Here is a 19,725-nt window from a genome sequence, read left to right as displayed (position 1 = left end):
TTACTTTTTCAATGAATTCTGTCATGAGCTGGACTACACAGTTTTCTCTTACATTCTAACTATAATTCATTATACTCCTGTGATTTCTTTATAACACTTTTTCTTGATTTGCAGGAAACTCTTCAAAACAGGCCATCAATCACTGAACATGTGCATGAAGAAATGACCTTCATGTCTGTTTCTCGTTCTAAATAATTTCTCTCTCCTTGTACAAATTCTTCAAGGTAGTATAATTTTTTTCAGCTTGTTGTTCCAACTTTTTTGCTATGATATTGTGATTGGGTATCATAGGATATTATATGTGTCTGTGTTCATGATACATGCATTTATATTTATGTTATATAGGTATAAATATTTATAAAAGGCAAATCTGTTTACTCATTATTTAGCTTCTTGTTTTTAATTTTTTAAGTTATTTTAGATAATATTTTTTAATGATTAGCTGACTTTAATACTTAAGACATGTATATCTTTCAAATTATATTTTATATTTCAAAATTACATAGTTTACTTTTTTCTACACACTTCAGTATGAGGAAATGAGTAAATTCAAATGTCTTTTTTGTTATTGAGAAAAACAATATTTGAAAATTGCCAAAAATTTTAGGGAGCATCTATATCTTTTGTCGTTTACAAAATGCATTTCCTAGACTTTATCTTTTTTAGAAAGAAATCATGTGTTTTGCATTATTTCCTGAGGTTAATAAAAAGGAATCTGAAGTGAATCCTTTGGTATTTATACAGTTTTATCTTATCATTATGTGCTGTATCAACACTTCTGTACAACATAGCACAGCCATATCACATTATATTCCTTTATATAAACTTTCAACCATTTTCTCAATTTTATCTAAAATAAAACACTTCTGTGTAGTTAACTTGAATAGTTCAGCCAGTACTTTTGAGTACCAATTATTCTCAAAGTACTATGATACCTCCTGCAGGTACTAGGCCAACTTGATGCATATAATATAGTTGAAGAAATAAACCATTTATACATGCATTTGTTTTGGTGTTTTATAGCTCAAGAGAGTTCATTTTGAGATTGCATAGTAAAAGAGAATTATGTTCACAGATATGGATAAATCTCTTATCTGTGCATGTATTTTGGGGTATACATAATTCTCAAAACAAATCTTTTAAAACCATTTACATTTTATTTTGGAATATTTAATACAATTTGAAGCAGTAGAATAAATAATCATCTGATATATGTTTTGCTTGAATTAAAGCTAGAATTGTCTGCCTTGTCTATTAAAACTTGTATTATGGACGAGGGCAAGGATGATCTTTGAGTTCTGGAAGCTGAGGGAACTTAGTTTAAGATTAAAAATTTAACATAAAATATCCTCTAAGTGAATAAATACACATGAACAAGTAAGAGTTTTCCTACATTTATAGTTTAATTGAAGAAAATAGAAGTTTTTAACTTTTCTGATTGTATGATCTGATAATAAGCAATGTTACAAGTACACTGGCTAAACGCCAGTTTATAGATTTTATCTCCTGAATTGCTATTTGCCATTATGTGTGTGCTATTTATCAAAAGTCTTGTTTTCAGTCACCAAGCTCTTATATATAAGAAAGCTATAGCCTGCCCCATTTCTAAATCTAATCCTACAAAGTAATATACTTTCCAAAGACGTAACTGTTTTACATATTTATGAATTTCTCCACAGGCCCCCTAAAGGATTCATTTCTCAATTGTGTCATAAGACATCACAGTATAATGCTTGGCTTATTTTCCCATCAAGTATTGTTCTACAGCTACATGGTGTTTTCTATTTGCCGTTGTCTAGAACAAACTGAGGATGTAGCATTGACCCAGGCTGCTCAATGTGCAGGACTCATGCCTGCAAGCACTGGGACTTTATAAGACTTATCACTGTGCGTTTCTGTGTCATATCAGCAACCTCATCTGCAGAAATACATTCTGACTGAGTAACCCTGAGGTAGACAATGCTTAATTCTCCATTTCAAAATCTTCCAGGAATGGAAAAATGATTCAGCTGGAAGGCATCTGCCCTGTCAGCACCGTATTATCCTAACACAGTGTTTACTGTGTTACAGGTTTCAGTTATCCTTACACAGTTTGATCATCATTTTTGAAGCTGGCCTGGTGTATAACTTAACACCAGTTCACAGTATGTTTATGATTGGTTTTAACACAATACCTATGGATTTATATGCATCTTTTTGCCTAGTCTCTATTTATGAGAAATACTTGCAGAAAGGAAATAATTGGAGGATAAATTATTAAAAATTGAAAAGCCACTTATTAAAATAATCCAAGGTTATTTTTAGTGGTTACTAATTACCAGCATATTGAAATACGTGCATCCACTGAAAAAACATTTACATAGACATTACACACATATGCATTTACATCACACAAATACACAGATACATGTATATTTTCACACACACACATAGAAGGTATCTACAGTGTGCATTTGAGTGTTTTAATGTATGTTTGTAAGATATTACAGAATTATAGTAAGAAATTACATCTTGCTTACAAATAAAATATTCCAATTTAACAGTTATTTAGCATTCTGCATTCCCACATCTACTGATAAAATATTCTATGCAAACAAAAAGTCATTAATTTCCAATACAATGGAAAACACTGCAAATATTTTTTTCATATTAGTTTGAAATCACAAGTAGTTTTTTAGAAAATAAAAAAATGGGTAGTATGTATAGAAGCAAAAAATAAGTCTAATTTTCAGTAGATTTAATATTAAGTTGGCTTTAAAATTATGTTTTTCTCTATAAATCTAGGGAATATGGATGATATAAAATAATATTAGCAAAACTGTCAACATTAAGATAACATTTTCTTTTTTTTGGCCGTAATATAAATTAATACTTTTATTATGTGTATATATTTGAGTTGAATCTTTTTATTATCTCATCATTTACTTAATGATCAGATATTACTTAAGTCTTCATATCAGAAACTTTCTTTAACATATAGTTTGAAAATTTAGATAAATAATATCAAGGTTGTAAATATAGTGATGTTAGTTTGCTCTTTTGTTTGTCCTTTCTTGGCTGCATCTTTTTTTCAACACCTTGTGGATATAAACTGATGAAACTATTAAAAAAATGTTTTCAGGATTCAGATGTAATGAACTTCGAAAGTCATCCTTCTGAAGTTTTATTTTTTTATCTAGATTACATATATGCTTTGTATTTGATAAATTTAAGTTATGTTAATATAAACATATTTAAAATAAAATAATGTCAGAAGACTACATGTTAGATTCAAAATTAGGCCACAGTTTATTTGAAAGAACATACTTTTGAATTGATATATACTTATGTTGCTATCCTGGATGAGTTTTCTTTATGTCTTTATCTGCAATTCAAATGAACTATATGTTTTATAATCATATATCTAGTCAGATATATATTATTTTAATATAATTTATACTCCTGTGCATACATATGTATTCATGCATACATTTGTGTATGTGTATTTAGTTTCTGAGGACTACTGTAACAACACAAACTTGGTTGCTTAAAACAACAGTTTTGGAGACTAGAAGTCTGAAATCAAGATGTTACAGGGTGACTTCCAGGGAAGATGGCAGTGTCGAAGGATCCTAAGCTCACCTCTCCCATGGATACAACAATAATATATTATGGGTAGTACATATTAGTGTAAATAACCCAGAAAATGACCCTAAGACTGACAGAATAGACTTTCCACAGCTAAATGTAGAAAAGAGGCCACGTTGAAGAGAATAGAAAGGGCAGAGGTGTGGTCAGGAGCTAAATGGGTCTATGCAACTGTCCCCAGGAGGAAGAGACACTATGGGCATGGAGAGGGAAGAGGACCAAACCCTCACACCAAGCACCCCAGGCATGGTGAACCCACATGAAAACCAGAGGGCATAATTTTGTGAGTTCTTACAATCAACAGTGCTTAACACCTGGAACTTTAAAAATCAGTGTGCTCAGCTCTGGAAGAGCCAGGAAGTCAATAAGAAACTGAGTCCTGGCATATAAAGAGAGCATATAACAAACATTTCCATGGAGGTACAGCATGAAAGCCACGGTTTGAAAAATGCCTGGGGAATATAGGAGGGAGATTTGTTTACTAATCTCAGAACTTGTCCTGGAGGGGCAGGGATCTTTGAGAGACTTCTCCAGGAAAAGAGAAGCTGGTGGGTGCCACTTTCTCCTGCTGTCCCCAAGCCTAGATGCAAGACAACTGCAGGAACCACACAGAGCAGCACTCTCCACCTAGTTTGCTAACAGCTTATGCTGCCCTCATGTGCTTCTGTGGATCCACTCCCACCAACCATGCCTGCCTTAGCAGGAGATTTGAGTTTCTGCAGGTCCTCTCCCACAATGGACCAGTGTGTGGACCTTGCTAACACTACATGTTCAGCCCCCACATTATCCTCTATACATGTCCCCTCCAATATATCTTTGGCCAGAACCCATCTAAAGCAGTGCTATAACCCTTACAATGTGTAAACAGCCCCAGAAGAGGCCAGTACCACTCTAAAGTGACTCCTGCCTTGGAGAGAGGGGAAGCTAAGCACACGTATCAGTCCCACTACAGTGCCAGTAGTGGGGCGGGGGCAGACATTGGGTTTGACTGCAGGCCCTGCCCACTAATGAAAACTCAGGAAACAAAACAAGAAAAGTGCCTTGTAGTTTGGTACTACTTCATCTCTTGCAAACACCTAGTCTGCATCAACTCCAACCCAAGGTAGCCCCTGACTGGCCCACTAATGACACAGGGAACAAACCCTGCCAACAACAGGTGGAGAGCCATTGTAGAATACTGGACTGATGGAAAAAGCAGATCAGCCATAACAGTAGGTGTACATAGCACACATAGAAGGTACCTCTGAAGCTCCAGGTGAACAGAGACACTGCACTGCAGTACACTACAGGAAATCTTCATAAGACCACTACTTGCAAGAGCAGGACACATGGCTGCCTTCCCTAACACATAGAAACAGAGTGTTAGACAAAAAGAGGAGACAGAGGAATATGTTCCAAATGAACAGGACAAAATCATAGCAAGAGCTAAATGAAACAGAAGTAATATGTGTGATAAGAATTTAGGGCAGCCCGGGTGGCTCAGTGGTTAAGTGCTGCCTTCGGCCTGGGTCGTGGTCCTGGAGACCTGGGATCGAGTCCCATGTCAGGCACCCTACATGGAGCCTGCTTCTCCCTCTGCCTCTGCCTGTGTCTCTACCTCTTTCTCTTTCTCTCTCTCTCTCTCTTTCTCATGAGTAAATAAATGAAATTTAAAAAAGAGAATTTAAAGTTATGATCATGAAGATATTTAAAGGGCTAGAAAAGGGTGTAGGACCTCACTGAGACCCTCAACAAAGAGACACAACATAAAAAAGAATCACGGATGAAAAACTTGATAACTGAAATTAACAATACAGTCAATGGAATCAATAGTAGAATAGGAAGCAAAATGGATCAATGACTCAGAGAACAGAATAATGGAAAGCAATCAAGCTAAATAGTAGAGAGGAAAAAAAATAATAAAAAATGAAAATTGTCTTAGGGAACTCAGCAAAAGCATTAAGTGTAATAACATTTGCATTATAGGGATCCCAAAAGGAGAAGAGAGAAAAAAGGGATCAGAAAATTTACCTGAACAAATAAGCTGAAAAGTTTCTGAATGTTGGGAAAGAAACAAATCTAGATCAAGGAGGCACAGAGAGCCCCCAACAAAGTCAACCCAAGGATGTCTATACTAAGAAACATAATAATTAAAGTGGCAAAAGTAGTGATAAAGAGAGAATTTTAAAAGCAGCAAGAGGGGGAAAAAGTTAAATATAAGGAATACCCCATAAGACTATCAGCTGATTTTCAGCAGAAACTTTGCAAGCCAGAAAGAGAGGCATGATATTCAAAGTGCTAAAAGGAGAAAACCTGCAGTCCAGAATACTGTATCCAGCAAGGCTATCATTTAGTCAAGAAGGAGAGATAAAGAGTTTCTGAGACTGGGGCACTTGAGTAGTGCAGTCAGCTTAGTGTGCAACTCTTGGTTTCGTGGTTTCGGCTCAGGTTGTGGGGTCTTGAGATTCTCTCTCCCTCTGCTCTCCTTTCCCCCTGCATACTTTCTCTCTCTCTTTCTTAATAAATAAATAAATAAATAAATAAATAAATAAAGGCATTCATGACTGCTAAATCAGCTCTACAAGAAATGTTAATGGGGACTTTTTTAGTGGAAAGGAAAGACAATATGTAGGAGTAAAAAAAAAGTAGGAAGCAAAGAAGCAGTAGAGTTATAAGAAAGACCAGTCAAAGGATTTGCAAAATAAAAGGATGTAAAGTATGACCCCATATACCTAAAACATGGGGGAGGAATAAAGAATGGGTTCAAGCCTAAGTGATCATCAACTTAATACAGACTCCTATACTCAGAAGATGATATATATACATTTAATGGTAACCACGAATTAAAACCAGTAATAGATATGCAAAAAATAAAGAAAAGGAATCTAAATATATCACTAAAGAAAGTCAGTAAAATGTAAGAGAAGTGAGCAAGAGAAGATAGGAACAGAGAAGAACTACAAAACAACCATAAAACAAGTAACAAAATGGCAATAAGTACATAGTGACCAATCATTAGTTTGAATTTAAATGGATGAACTGCTCCAATAAAAAAACATAGAATGATGGAATGGATAAAAAGAAAGACCCATAAGGTTATCTACCAGAGACTCATTTCAGACCTAGAGACACATGCAGATTGAAAGTGAGGGAATGGAGAAGCATTTTTTCATGTGAAATAAATATAAAGAAAGCCATGGTAGCAATACTTATATTGGCCCAAACAGACTTTTTTTAAATTTTTAAAAAACATTTTATTTATTTATTCATGAGAGACACAGAGAGAGATGCAGAGACACAGGTGGAGGGAAAAGCAGGCTTCTTGCAGGGAATATGATGCAGGACTTGATCCCAGGACTCTGGGATCATGACCTCAGCCAAAGACAGATGCTCAACCACTGAACTACCCAGGTGCCCCCTAAATAGATTTTAAAACAAAGACAGTAACAAGAGATGAAGAAGGACATTACATATTCATAAAGGAAGCAATTCAACAAGAAGATATAATGATTGTTAAGTATTTATGCACCCAGCATGAGAGCAATCAAATACACAAAGCAGCTAATAACAAATATAAAAGAAGTAATCAATAGCAATTCAATAATACTAGGTGACTTTAATACCCCACTTATATTGATGGGCAAATCATCCAAACAGAAAATTAATAAGGAACAGTGGCTTTGAATGACACATTGGACCAAATGGATCTAACAGACATATTTAAAAACATCCCATCCTAAAACAGAATACACGTTCTTTTCACGTGCACATGGTACATTCTCCAAAATAGATCACATGCTAGACCACAAATCAGGTATCAACAAATTCAGAGACCGAAGTCATGCCATTCAATTTTTCTGAATGCAGTGATATGAAAATAGAAATTAACCACCAGAAAAAACCTGGAATGAATATAAATACATGGAGATTAAATAACATGCTACTAAACAATAAATAATTTTACTAAGAAATCAAAGGGGAAATAAAAAAAATACGCAGAAACATGAAAATGAAAACTCAGTGGTTCAAATCTTTGGGATGTAGCCAAAGCTAGTCTGAGAGGGATGTTTATAGCAATACTGGCCTACCTCAGGAATTAAGAAAAATCTCAATCTAATCTTATACCTCAAAGAGCTAGGAAAAGAACAAAACCAAAAAACCAGTAGGAGGAAGAAAATAATAAAGATTAGAGTAGAAATGAACCAAATAAACACTAAAAAGCAAATAGAACAGATCAATGAAACCAGGAGCTTTTTCTTTGAAAAGATCCACAAAATTGATAGACCGTGACACAGAGTCATGAGAGAGAGAGAGAGAGAGAGAGGACTCAGAAAAGAAAGAGGAGAAGTAACTAATGACACCACAGAAACACATAGGATTATATGAGAATATTATGAAAAAATTGTATGACAACAAATTGAACAACCTAGAAATGAATAATTCCTAGAAACCTATAACCCCCTGCCCCTCAATACTGAATTAGGAAGAATGCAAAAATTTGAACAGACTAGCTATGAAATTTAATTAGTATACTAAGGACTCCCAAAAAACAGAAGTCCAGGACCAGACAGCTTCACAGGTGAATTCTACTAAACATTTAAAAAATAGTTAATACCTATTCTTCTGAAATTATTCTTAAAAAATAGAAAAGTAAGGAAATTTCCAAATTCATTCTATGAGGCCAGCATAACCCTGATACTAAAACAAGATAAAGATACTATAAAAAAGAAAAGTACATGCAGGCCTTATCTCTGATGGACATGGATGCAAAATTCCTCAACAAAATATTAGGAAACAAAATCTAACTGTACATTGAAATAATAATTCACCACAATGAAGTAAGATTTATTCCTGAGATGTTTGTTCGATGTTTACAAATCAATCAATAGGATGCAGCACATCAATGAGAGAAAGGATAAAAACTGTATGATTATTTCAGTAGATGCAGAAAAAAACATCTGATAAAGTATAACATCCATTCATGATAAAAACTTTCACAAAGTTGATTTAGAGAGAACATATCTTAACATTATGAAGGCCTTATATGAAAAACCCACAGCCAACATCATACTCAATGGTGAAAAACTAAGTTTTTCCCCTAAGGTCAGGAAACAAGACAAGGATGTCCACTTTCAATACTTTTTATTCAACATAGTACTGTAAGTCCTAGCCACAGCAGCAGGATAACATAAAGAAATAAAAGTCATCTAAATTTGTAAGGAAGAAGTAAAACTCTCACTATTTGCAGAAGATATGATACTATATATTGAAAACCCTAAAGACTCCATTAAAAAAAAAAACACTAGAACTAATCAATGAATTTAATAAAGTTGCAGGATACAAAATCAATGTACAGAAATGTATTGCATTTCTATACACTAATAATGAAGTAGCAGAAAGAGAAATTAAGAAAACAATCCCATTTAAGGTTGCACCAAATGTAATGAGATACATAGGAATAAACCTGAGTATGTAAAAGACCTGTACTCTGAATACTGTATAACATTGATGAAAGAAATTGAAGATGAGAGGAAAGAAATTGAAGATGAGAGGAATAAATGGAAAGATATTCCATGTTCATAGATTGGAATAACTAATATTGTTAAAGTGCCCATTCTGCCCAAAGGAATGTAAAGATTTCATGCAATCTCTATCAAAAGAATCAAAAGATCAATAGCATTTTTCACAGAACTAGAATAGATAATCCTAAAATTTGTATGGAATTACAAAAGACCCTGAATAGCTAAACAGCTTTCAAAAAACAGAACAAAACAAGAGATATTACAATCACAGACTTCAAGATATACTACAAAGTTGTATTAATCAAAACAGTATGGTACATCTGGGTGGATCAGTGGTTGAGCATCTGCCTTTGGCTCAGGGCGTGGTCCCAGAGTCCTGGGATCGAGTCCCACATTGGACTCCCCTGGAAGAACCTGCTTCTCCCTCTGCCTATGTGTCTGCCTCTCTGTGTCTCATGAATAAATAAATAAAATATTTTTTAAAAAACAGTATGGTACTGGCACAAAAACAATCCATAAATCCACGGAACAGAACAGGGAGCTTAGAAATAAACCCACTATTACATAGTCAGTCTTCAACAAAGGAGACAAGAATATGCAATGGAAAAAAGAGAGCCTCTTCCACAAATGGTGCTGGAAAAATAGAATAGCTACGTAAGAGTAAAACTGGACTACTTTCTTACACCACGCAGAAAAATAAAATCAAAATGAATTAAAGACTTAGATGTGAGACTAAAACCATAAAAATCCTCGAGGAAAGTATTTTTCTTTAATCTGTACATCTTTATTCAGTTATAACTCATTTTGTATAAAATTTACCCATTTATAATGTAGATTTCAATGATTTTGTATATTCAGAGAGTTGTGAAACCGTCACTGCAGTATAAGTTTAGAAAGAACCTTTTGATAACCCCTAAAATAAACAGTTGCTCATTAACAGTCATTCTCCTTTCCCCCATTTTGCTATGCTCTATTCCTTGGCAGTCATTCCTCAAATGTCTACCTGATGTATATTTCTCCATTCTTGACATTTGACATTTCCTTTATTTTTTTTAAAGTTTTTATCTATTTATTCATGAAAGACACAGAGAGAGAAAGAGAGAGAGAAAGAGGCAGAGACACAGGCAGAGGGAGAAGCAGGCTCCATGCAGGGAGCCCGACGTGGGACTAGATCTCAGGTCTCCAGGATCAGGTCCTGTGCTGAAGGCAGCGCTAAGCCGCTGAGCCACCCGGGCTGCCCTTGACATTCCTTTTAAATGTATTCTCATAATATGAAATTTTTAGTGCTTGGCTTATGTTACTTACTGTTTTTTAGGTTCATTCATGTTGTAGCATGTATCAGTACATTATTCTTTTTAGTGCCAAATTATATGCTATTGTACGGACATATGCCACATGGTGTTTATCCATCTGTTAACTAATGGACATTTGGATTATTTCCAACTTTTAGCTTAATGAATAAAATTTCTATGGACATACAAATAAAATACTTTTGTGGGCATATATTTTCAATTGTCTTGGGTATAAAATTAGACTTAAATTGGTGGGTCATATGAAAACTATTTTTAATATTTGAGGAAATGTCAAGGCGTTCATTTAAAAAGTGCTATACTATATTATAGTCTAACTAGCAGTATATGATTGTTTTAATTACTGCACACCTTGCCAGCACTTAGTTATTATTTGTCTTGCTACTTGGCCATTTGAATATCTTCCTTGGAGAAATAACTATTCAAGTTACTTTTAAAATAATTTAAACTCTATTTTTAATTGCATTTTATGTCTTTTTCTAAGTAAGTTGTAAGAGTTCTATATATGAAGTGAATAAAATCCCTATTTGTATATATGATTTGTAAGTATTTTCTGTCCTCTGTGTGTTTTTTTTTTTTTTCCAGTTTTTGGTAGTATTTTTGTAGGACAAACATTTTTAATTTGGCTATAGTTCAATGTATCTTTTTTGTTGTTGTTTCACTAGTTAAATTATGTACTCATTTTCATATTTTAGTTCTGGTTACCAGGTAGGATTTCCAGAAAAAAATAATGGAATTTTACATAAAGAACAATTTTTTTTTCTGTGTAAATATGTCCTTAATATTGCATGGCATACACTTATACTAAATATTTATTTTTATTTGAAATTCTAATTTAACTGGCCATCCATATACTGTGTCTTTATTTGTAAGATATAACCACCTATTATTAGGGAACATTGAATAGGGTGAATAATTCTTTAAGAAGTTGAAAACACTGAGATCAGTAGGCCTAGATTCCGACTTCAGTTTTGTAAATGAACTTGTAAGTCATTTAGCTTCTCTTTGCTGCCTTTACATGTATAGCAAATGAAGAAAATAATGCCTGACCTCACTTTCTTTACAGGAATGTTGTTAAAATGGATGAGGCAATGTACACAACGCACAGAGCATCTTGGAAGACAAATACCCTATAAAACTATAGTGTCATCATTATTATTATTGTTATATTATAGTGAGAATTTCTGAGAAGTCAGCTGGCTGAATATATTATAGTAATATATAGTAATCTTCTACAAAACAGAAAATAAAAAAAACATTACAATATAGATTTAATTTAATGACTTTGTCTTTTATTTTATTCAGCACAGTGTAAGAATATAGATGTACTAGTTTTGGATTACAAAAGTGCATTGTTTTCTATTTCATGTTACCTTTTATGCCTTCTTAATCAGTACCTAACAGTATGTATGCTGTTGTACTTAACGCTTTCCTTACATTTCTAAAAATCACTGAAGCAAAAAGAGCCAGAGGTGCTACATTTATATTTATATTTATATTTATATATACTTAAATATATTTATATTATATCTTGTTTATTTGTATATATCTATATGCATATGTATAGTGGAAATGTTTTTTGTTCATTAATAATATGAAATACACTACATGTAATCCTATGAGGCTGTGGTGGCCCACATATTTAATAACATCATTATGTAAGTTTATATTTAGATCTTGATTACTTCTTATAATGAAAATATCATATACAACTCTGAGTTTATATTATATACATTAATTGCTGGAATGAACAATCATTTTAGTTAGCTGTATAACCAAGGGCAAGTCACCTCAGACATTCTTTATGTGCAATATTATGGGATTGTGCAAATTAACTAATTTTTAAACCGTGTCTACATTCTAATATCTTTGGAATATGCAAAGAGGAAGTGAAGAAAAGAGACAATTCTAGGATCAAGCGATAGCATATATATGGAAATATATACTATGTACATATGTATGTATAACAAAAATTTTACGATTATTTTCAAAACTCCAGTTTCCACAGTAATTAAAACTGTGTGATGCCATTATTTTAAAATTATTTTTTATTTAAATTTTTATATAATTCCTACAAGGTACTTTCTCATGTAATTCATAAAGTAAAGCACATAATGAAATAAGGCTAGAAACAGGTAATGTTCAGAAAAACAAATCAAATGTGAGTAGTTTTATCTTAGCATATATTTAATTAAAAATATTCCCTAATTGTTAACTTGTTAAATTTTTCTTCCAATTTTACTATTTTCTAATAGTTTCTTTAAAAATGGAACTTATATTAAATGTATTTTAATGAGGATCACTTGTTTCTTACATTTTTTATATATTTGAATTTGGAATCTATTTGCTTAGGAATGTTATAATTAATTACATTCATGGCTTTGATTATGGAGAAGTTTAAATTTATTTTCTCTAAGCCGTTAAAAAACAGGCATTTTATTTTTGTTTTCATCCACAAAGACATTTAATATTTTGAAGCTGGTGTGTCATATTTGTCTGCCCTTGTCATATTACATCAATCATATTCCTTTCAGTGAGACATAATCTGATTTTAGGTGATGAGCATAACTTAATTTGAGATAGAGTCCCATCTTACATAAAAGGTGGTAGAAAATTAAGGGTGAAAATTTTAAGATTAAAAACAAACTAAAATCCTTTGTCGTGGAGCAATTAGAATATACAATAGAAAATATTTGTTTTTATTCTTCTTGTAGTATTCTCAGTTTTGTTTGTATGTGAATGTATAAGTTCAAAAGAGGCAAATGTGTAATAAAACATTGACTATTGTGAATCATTTTGTATCAGATGAAATTATGACTGTAGGAATATGCATAAATTGCAGCTGAATCAGATGCAGTTATGGCCATAGTGTTATGCATAAAAGCCTTGACATCCACAAAACTAATATTTTTAGTAAAGTTTATATAAATCTAAACAATGTTTGTCTCTATCAGTGAATGTTTCAGTAAGTCAGATTGCATTCTATGTCCCTTGAATTTTTCTGCAGATTTTAAATTCTCCCCAATCATGTGGAGATATTCATATAGATTCTTCAACATGTCAAATGCATTATTCAAGAATCTTTGCTCCCTGCCAATCAGACCCTACCATTTTTGCTGTTGCAACTACCTCTTCTTCTGCCCCTCACTTTTTGACACCTAAATTTATTGTTATTAAATAACATAATCCTGTAACAAACACACAATAAATTTATAATACCGCTAGTTATATATGAGGGTAATGGATATTATTGCTGAATTCAGAATAAGGAAAAAACAACAACAACAAAAAAAACTAATGAAATATATAATATAATATTATATATTAAATTATTATATCAATATTTTAATTTTTAATTAGCTTGTATAGAAAATAAGAAATCACTGCTCTTATGGAATATCCTGCTTACAAATTTTGAATACTTTAAATTTTTTTTTAATGCTTTTGGATTTGAAGCAACCATAAAGCATTTTTTTAAAATTTTTATTTATTTATGATAGTCACAGAGAGAGAGAGAGGCAGAGACACAAGCAGAGGGAGAAGCAGGCTCCATGCACCGGGAGCCCAATGTAGGATTCGATCCCGGGTCTCCAGGATCGCGCCCTGGGCCAAAGGCAGGCGCCAAACCGCTGCGCCACCCAGGGATCCCGAATATTTTAATGTTTAACTTTTAGTTTGGCACTAGAGTTAGAAGTAACTGTTATCTCAATCTTTTCTTCATTGTGGCCAAAAAAGTTAATTTAGTAAAATGATAGGTACATTGAGAAATAAATACAATTTATAGTAAATGATTCTTTATCTTAAGAGCAATATTAAATTGTAATTGTTCTCAAGTTTCAAATTACAAGGTTCTGCAACAGTTTAGTGTTTAATAAATGGCAGCAGTGATAAACAAAATGGTCACAGCCCACATTTTAATAATTATTTCTTTTTATATTATAATTATAGACATTAGCATGTTGAAGCATTTTTTTTTAATTTGTAGACTTTATATCTTAGAGTAGTTCTAGGTATACTGAAATAGTGAACAGAGAGTGAGAAGTTCCCATATATTGCTTTATAAATCCAGTGTTCTCCATTATTAACATCTTTTTTTGATAAAGTACGTTTGCTGCATTTAATTAACCAGTGTTGATGTATTATTAACTGAAGTCTATAGTTTATGTTATTGTTCATTTTTTGTGTTGTACAGTTATGATTTTGTGAATGCATAAGACCATGTATGCACCTTTATAGTATCATCCAGACTAGTTTCACTGTCTTAAAAGTCCCTGTTCCACTGTGCATCCTTTCATTTGTTACCAACCCCTAATAATCACTGATACCTTTACTTGCTCTATAGTTTTGTTTTTCTCAGAATCTTATATAATAGAAATTATATAGTATATGACCTTTTCAGACTGGCTTTTTTCACTCTGCAATATATATTTCAGGTTCCTCCATGTATTTTCATGACTGGGTAGCTCATTTTTTTCATAGCTAAATAATATTCCATTTTATGAATGTACCACAGTTTGTCCATTCACCTAAAGTTAAGGACGTATTGAAAATTTCCAAGTTTCGATAATTATGAATAAAGATGTTGTAAATATTTGCATGCATGATTTTGTGTGGATGTTTTCAGATACCTAGGAGACTGATTTCTGGAGAGGATGGTAAAATTATGTTTAGTCACATATAAGAAACTGTTTTCCAAAGTGGTTGTATTTTTCTGCATTCCCACCAAGCAATGAATATCCTTTTTTTTGCTCCACTTCCTCACTTACATTAGGTACTATAGGTGTTTTTTGGATTTTAGCCTTCTAATAGCTCCCTAGTACTATTTCACTGTTGTTTTATTTTATAATTCCCAGAAGACATATGGTGGTGAGCATCTTTTCCTGCTCTTATTTCCTATCTGCATATTTTCTTTGGTGAGGTTTCCAAGCAGATTTTTTGCTACTTTTGAATTGGTTTCTTTGTTTTCTTAGGGTGGAACTTCAAAAATTCTTTGTATGTTTTAGGTGCAAGTACTTTATCAGATATTTCTTTCATAAAGAGTTTCTTCCAGTTGTGGCTAATCTATTAATTCTCTTAACCATGTCTTTCACAGAGCAGAAAATTTTCATTTTAATGAAGTCCAGCTTTGCAGTTTTTCCTTTCATGGATTGTGCTTCTGTGTTGTATAAAAAAATGCATTGTCAAAAGAAGGTCACATAGATTTTCTCTATTATATTCTCCATATGTTATTTTCTAGAAGTTTTATAATTTTCCACTTACATTTAAGTTGGTGATCTATTTTGAGTTAATTTTCATGAAAGGCATATGGTTAGTGGCTACATTATTTTTTAGAAAGATTTTATTTATCTGAGAGAGAGAGAAAGCAAGCAAGGGAGCAAAAGAGCATGGTGAGGGGAGGCGCAGAGGGAGAGAGGGAGAAGAAGATATTCCAATGAGATGAACAGAGAGCACAATGCAATACTCCATCCCAGGATGCTGGGAACATGACCTTATCTGAAAGCCCACAGATACTCAACCAACTGAGCCACCCAGGCACTCCTACACTAATGCAGATATTTAGTTGCTTCAGGACCGTTTGTGGAAAAGACTATACTTTGTCAATTGGATTTTCTTTGCTCTTACATCATAGATCAATTGACTATATTTTTGTGGATCTATTTCTGGGCACACCATTTCATTCCATTGATCTTTTTGTATGTTCTTTCATTAATACCATACTGTCTCAATTACTGAAGCTACATAGTAAGTTTGCAATTTGAGTAGTATTAGTCTTCTCACTTGGTTCTTCAATAGCATCTTGGCTATTCTAAGTCTCTAGTATGTCTATATAAACTGTATAATCACTCTATCAATATCCACAAAGAAACTTGCTGGGAATTTTACTAGAATTGTATTAAATACATAAATGAATTTGAGGATAACTGACATCTTAAATGATACCGAGTTTTCAAATCTGTGAACATGGAATACCTCTCCATTTATTTACTTTTTTTCATCAAAGTTTGTAGTTTCTCTCTTACACATCCTATATATATTTTGTTGGATTTTTACCCAAGTATTTCTTTTTTTTTTTTTTTTTTTTACCCAAGTATTTCTTTTTGGGGGAGGGAGTCATTAAATAGTGTTGTGTTTTTAATTTTTTTGAAAGATTTTTTTTTTTTTTTATTCATGAGAGATGCAGAGGCAGAGATACAGGCAGAGGGAGAAGCAGGGACTAGATTCAGTCCTGGGATCACGACTTGAGCTGAAGGAAGATGCTCAATAGCTAACCAACCCCCAACCCCACCCCCAGCCAGGCATCCTTAGTGTTGTGTTTTAAATTTCAAGTACCATTGTTCTTCACTGGAACATAGGAAAGTGACTCACATATATTAACCTTGTATTTTACAAGGTGCTATAAGCACCTATCATAATTTTCCCAGATTATTATTGTCAATTCTTTTGAATTTTCTACATTAATAATGTCATATGCAAACGCAATTTTATTTCTTTCTTTGCAATATTTATTTATTTTTCTTGTATATTTGTGTTGGCTAGGACTCTGAGGATAATGTGGAAAAGGAGTGGTGAGAGGGAGCATCCTTGCCTTTTTCTTGATCTCAGTAAGAAAGTGTCAAGTTTCTCACCCGAAGTATATTAGCTATAGGATTATATATTAGTTGTAGGACTTGGGAGATGTCCAGGTTGATGAAGTCACCTCTATTTTTAGTTCTTTTTGTGTGTCAGTTTTATCCGGAATGGATGTTAGATTTTATGAACTACTTTTTCTTTTCTCTATTTTTTGTCAAATGTTATTTCTGCATCTCTAAGACCATATTATATTTTCCCTTTAGCCAATTGATGTGATGAATTACATTATTTGATTTTTAAAAACTATGAACCTGCCTTGCATACCTGGACTACATCTTACTTGATCATGGTATATAATTTTTTAAGTCATTGTTAGATTTGATTCCGTAATATTTTGTTGAGGATTTTTATATTGATGTCCATGAGAGTTACTGTAGTTTTCCTTCTTCTTTTTGGAATTCATTTGTCTCGCTTTGGTATTAGGGCAATGGTAGCCTCATAGAATGAATTAGGAAATGCTCTGTCTGCTTCTGTTTCCCAAATCAAATTTTAAAAAAATGGTAGAATTTGTTCCTTAACTTTTTGGAAGAATTCACCAATAAGAACATTTGGACTTTTATCTTCTTAATTTGGAGAATTATCAGTTCAGGGGGGAGGGGCAAGATGGCCGGAGAGTAGGGTCCCCAGGTCACCTGTCTCCACCAAATTACCTAGAAAACCTTCAAATCATCCTGAAAATCTACGAATTCGGCCTGAGATTTAAAGAGAGAACAGCTGGAACGCTACAGGGAGAAGAGTTCGCGCTTCTATCAAGGTAGGAAGACGGGGAAAAAGAAATAAAGGAACAAAGGCCTCCAAGGGGGAGGGGCCCGCGAGGAGCCGGGCTGAGGCCGGGGCGAGTGTCCGCAGGACAGGAGAGCCCCGTCCCGGAGGAGCAGGAGCTGCACCGACCTTCCCGGGCGGAAAGGGGCTCGAGGGGAGCTGGAGCAGGACCCAGGGGGGCGGGGGTGCCCTCGGGCTCCCGGGGACACTAACAGACACCTGCGCCCCGGGAGAGCCCCACACCCCGCGGCCGAGCTCCCTAAGGGCTGCAGCGCGCACGGCGGGACCCGGAGCAGCTCGGGGGGCTCGGGGGCGGCTCCGCGGAGGGGGCTGCGGGGCGGGAGCACCTCGGGGGGCTCGGGCGGAGGAAGAGGCTCCGTGCGGAGGGGGCTGCGGGGCGGGAGCGCGAATCCAACAGCGCAGTTCCCGGAGCACAGGGCGCCGGGACACAGCCCAGGATCCCGCCTCCCCCGGGACAGGCAGAGGCCGGGAGGGCCCAGGACAGCGAGGACGCTCCTGCCCCAGCTGAGCAGATCAGCGGGCCCGCCCGGAGCCTCCAGGCCCTGCAGACGGAGAGCTCCGGAGTTACTGCGGGGGCTGACTCCAGGGCTGCAGAGCTGGCCCCGCCACTGGGGCTGTTCCTCCTGGGGCCTCACGGGGTAAACAACCCCCACTGAGCCCTGCACCAGGCAGGGGCACAGCAGCTCCCCCAAGTGCTCACACCTGAAAATCAGCAAACAGGCCCCTCCCCCAGAAGACCAGCTGGACGGACAAGTTCCAGGGGAAGTCAAGGGACTTAAAGTACACAGAATCAGAAGATACTCCCCGTGTTTTTCTTTTTTTTAAATTTCTGTTGCCTTCCTCACTCTTTTTATTCCTTTCTTTACTTTTTTTCTCTTTTTCATCTTTTTTCTTCCTTTTTTCCTTTTTTATTCTCTTTTTTTTTTCCTTTCTCTCCTTTCTTTTTCTCCTTTTCCCAATACAACTTGTTTATGGCCACTCTGAACTGAGCAAAATGACTAGAAGGAAAACCTCACCTCAAAAGAAAGAATCAGAAACAGTCCTCTCTCCCACAGAGTTACAAAATCTGGATTACAATTCAATGTCAGAAAGCCAGTTCAGAAGCACTATTATACAGCTACTGGTGGCTCTAGAAAAAAGCATAAAGGACTAAAGAGACTTCATGACTGCAGAATTTAGAGCTAATCAGCCAGAAATTAAAAATTGAATGAGATGCAATCCAAACTAGAAGTTCTAACGACAAGGGTTAATGAGGTAGAGGAACGAGTGAGGGACATAGAAGACACGTTGATGGCAAAGAGGGAAACAGGAAAAAAGAGACAATTAAAAGACCAGGAGGATAGATTAAGGGAAATAAACGACAGCCTGAGGAAGAAAAACCTACGCTTAATTGGGGTTCCCGAGGACGCTGAAAGGGACAGAGGTCCAGAATATCTATTTGAAGAAATCGTAGCTGAAAACATTCCTAATCTGGGAAGGGAAACAGGTGTTCAGATCCAGGAAATAGAGAGATTCCCCCCCCTAAGATCAATAAAAACCATTCAACACCTCGACATTTAATAGTTAAGCTTGCAAATTCCAAAGATAAAGAGAAGATCCTTAAAGCAGCAAGAGACAAGAAATCCCTGACTTTTATGGGGACGAGTATTAGGGTAACAGCAGACCTCTCCACAGAGACCTGGCAGGCCAGAAAGGGCTGGCAGGATATATTCAGGGTCCTAAATGAGAAGAACATGCAACCAAGATACTTTATCCAGCAAGGTTCTCATTCAGAATGGAAGGAGAGATAAAGAGCTTCCAAGACAGGCAGGAAATGAAAGAATATGTGACCTCCAAACCAGCTCTGCAAGAAATTTTAAGGGGGACTCTCAAAA

The 19,725-nt window shown here is 35.0% G+C and overlaps 1 long non-coding RNA gene across 1 annotated transcript in view; it reads left to right on the top strand.

The window, feature by feature from the left end:
- LOC140608400 (uncharacterized) overlaps nucleotides 1-11,640 on the top strand; it is a 33,753-nt gene extending 22,113 nt beyond the window's left edge. The window contains exons 3-4 of the long non-coding RNA XR_012010419.1: nucleotides 115-224; nucleotides 11,505-11,640. This is a non-coding gene — a long non-coding RNA (uncharacterized lncRNA). The remainder of the gene's footprint in view (nucleotides 1-114; nucleotides 225-11,504) is intronic.
- The last annotated feature ends 8,085 nt before the right edge of the window (nucleotides 11,641-19,725 follow it).

Source organism: Canis lupus, chromosome 17 (assembly GCF_048164855.1).
Source record: "Canis lupus baileyi chromosome 17, mCanLup2.hap1, whole genome shotgun sequence".
NCBI lineage: Eukaryota > Metazoa > Chordata > Mammalia > Carnivora > Canidae > Canis > Canis lupus.
Note: the sequence above shows the minus strand (reverse complement) of the source record. Positions and strands in the feature narration are given on the sequence as shown.